This window comes from Vicugna pacos, chromosome 13 (genome assembly GCF_048564905.1).
Source record: "Vicugna pacos chromosome 13, VicPac4, whole genome shotgun sequence".
Taxonomy (NCBI): Eukaryota; Metazoa; Chordata; class Mammalia; order Artiodactyla; family Camelidae; genus Vicugna; species Vicugna pacos.
The window spans coordinates 49,392,385-49,395,542 of record NC_132999.1 but is presented as its reverse complement, the minus strand read 5'-3'; the positions used below and the strand labels follow the sequence as shown (position 1 = coordinate 49,395,542).

Genomic DNA, 3,158 nt, shown 5'->3' with positions numbered 1-3,158 from the left:
TTGGTCCTCATAGCTCCAAAAAGAAACAGGATCTCGATAAGCTCTATGAGCTGAAGTCCGAAGCGCAACAGATTATGAACCAGTTTGGCCCCTCAGCCCTAATCAACCTCTCCAATTTGTCATTGATAAAACCGGAACCAGCTAACACCCCTCCACAAGGCTCCATGGCCAATAGCACTACAGTGGTAAAGATCCCAGGCACTCCTGGGACAGGAGGGCGTCTCAGCCCTGAAAACAATGAGGTATTGACCAAGAAGAAATTACAAGACTTAGTAAGAGAAGTGGATCCTAATGAGCAATTAATTGGATGAAGATGTAGAGGAGATGCTGCTGCAGATTGCTGATGTTTTTATCAAGAGTGTGGTGACAGCAGCCTGCCAGCTTGCCCGGCATTGCAAGTCCAGCATCCTGGAGGTAAAGGATGTCCAGCTGCATTTAGAGCACCAGTGGAACATGTGGATCCCGGGATCTGGCTCTGAAGAAATCCGACCCTACAAAAAAAGCTTGCACCACAGAAGCTCACACAGAATGGCACTGATCCAGAAAACATCCAAGAAGTAACATGTAGAAAGGTCAGGGAATGGACAACAATGTATTTGGAGATACTTGAGCTGAGACCTCAGCTACCTCATCCTTGGATTTTTTTTTTAATGCTTTACAGAGAAGCATCTATTTTTTGTTAACAGAAATGCAATATCTATAATGACTGAGAAGATCTGCCAAAAGAATAAAGCCTCCTACCCTAACTTCTGGTCCCTTTTCCCTGCTGTCTCAAAGAGGAGCCATGTATCTTTCAGAGAAGATTTTATTTGTGGCTTACTATATAAGTGATTGAATAGGGGACAAAGGATTATGGCCTTGTTTGGTCAGACAATATTAGCAGGATTTGTAGAGATTTTTGTTTCCTTCTCCTTTCCCCCTTTCCTTGTACTTTGTAATGTCAGTATTTATATGAGTACAACTTTCATTTGCTTTTCCAGGATAAAGAAGTTATCAATCAAAAAAATTGTCAATCTAGAATTTTACACCCAGATTAAAAAAAAATCTTTCAAAAATGAAGATAAAATACTTTTTTCAGAAGTCCAAAAGCTTCAAGAAGACATCACCAGTAGACCAACACTACAAGAAATATTAAAAGAAGGCTTTCAGGGAGAAGGAAAATGACAGCAAATGGATCTGGGGCTAGACAAAGCAATGAAGAGCAACAGAAATGGTAAACGTGTCAAAATACAAAATACTTTTCTTACTTTAAAATCTCATTAAAAGAGGAAAAATAATAAGAATGAATTGTGGGGCTTATGATATATGTAGAATTAAATATAGGACAATAATAACACAAAGGCCAGAAGAGGGGTAAAGGAAGTTCGCCATCATTATGTTCTTAAACTATGTGAAGTTATATGAAATTTGAAATAAACTATAATAAGTTAAAGGTACATGCTTTAAACCTTAAAGCAACTACCAAAAAACAAAACAAAACACCAAAGTGATACAGCTAGTAAGCCAATAAAGGAGATAAAATGGACTCATCCAAACTACTCAGTCCAAAAGAAGGCAGAAAAGGAGGTAAAGGGAACAAAAGAACAGATTTGACAAGGAACAGCGTGGCAGATTTAACAATGTGATTTACTGGGCAAAGAGGATAGGTATAGCTCAGTGATAGAGCATGTGCTTAGCATGCAGGAGGTCCTGGATTCAATCCCCAGCGCCTCCATTAAAAATAAATACATACATACACACACACACACACACACACACAAACCTAATCCTTCCTCAAAAAATGTGATTTACAATGAAGGCTTTGGAACACACCACATCAGTTCTAACCTTCGAAGGGACTGGAGACTGACAGTATTGACCTGAACCTCTAGGAGGGGCTGGACTGAAGGTCAGCCATTCAGACAGTATGTGACCAAGCCTTCATTGAAACTCTGGGCCCCAAAGGCTCAGGTGAGCGCTCCTGGTTGTCATTACTCTGAGTATTATCACATTTCAACACCAGGAGAGTAATGTGTCTTTGAGGATAACAGAAACTTCACTTTTGGAACTCTCCCAAATCATACCCTTGTGTGTCTCTGCTTTTGCTTTCAATTCTAGTGGGTCTGGTTTTAATGTGTATCCTTTTGCTACACTAAAACTGCAATCATCAGTATAGCACTTTCCTGGATGTCTCCTTCCAGCAAATTATTGAAACCGGAGGTGGCCCTGGGAACTCCTGAATTTGTAGCTAGCTCCTCTGAAGTGAGGGTGGCCCTGGGAATTCCTTAAGTTGCTGTTGGTGTCTGCAGTGAGGGCAGTCTTATGGGGAGTATGCCCTTAATAGGAGACCGCAAAGGATTATAACTACAATGCAAGAGTTGATGTGAAATAAACCCTGACACTCAGAAAGGAGGGAATATGAAAGTTTCCTATATCAACTGTGGCCTAGAAAAGAAGGGAAAATAAAATTCTCCTCTAAGAATTCATAACTTACAAGCCAGTTCTCTCATAAAATCTGAAGTCAAATCACATTACTTATGTAATGCTAAAATCCTCAAGCAGAGAATTTAAAGTGGTGTAGGCTGGTGGTACCAACACATTATTGATAGAAGTACGTGCACATTGTCTCTGAAGGAACTCAAGACCAGCACAGGCCTCAATTCCCACAAATTCATAGGTAATACGAGCAGCTCATGATTAAAAAAAAAAAATCACCAAACACATAAGGTAACAAGGCACCATGAGGGAGAATAAGTAGAACTGAGAGATGGCAGAAACAGACCTTCAAAGATACTGGAATTATAAGACACACAACATAAAATAAGTCTGTTTGCTATTTTAAGGAAACAAAAGAGAAACTTGATACTCTGTGAGTACTAGTACATTTGAAAAAAGAACCAAACACAATTTTGAAAATTCAAAAATAAGTTAATTGAAATAGAAAACTCTGTAGACATTAGGTTAGAATTGCTGAGGTAACCATTAAAAGACAGAGCCTATAATTTCTAAGCAAGCAGAAGCGAAGGGTAGGGAAATCAATCTACAAAAAAAGGGAATTTTTTTTTAAAAAGAGAAGGGATTGCAGTAGTGAAGTTTTAAAGAAAAGTGACCTGCAAGCTCAGGTTAACCCCAAAAGATCTGACCTTGGAAACAAAATTAGGATGCTAGATCTCTCTTTC

At 39.1% G+C, this 3,158-nt stretch overlaps 1 pseudogene; it reads left to right on the top strand.

Annotated features, from left to right (window-relative positions):
- Positions 1–561, top strand: LOC140700951 (transcription initiation factor TFIID subunit 12 pseudogene; annotated as a pseudogene).
- The last annotated feature ends 2,597 nt before the right edge of the window (positions 562–3,158 follow it).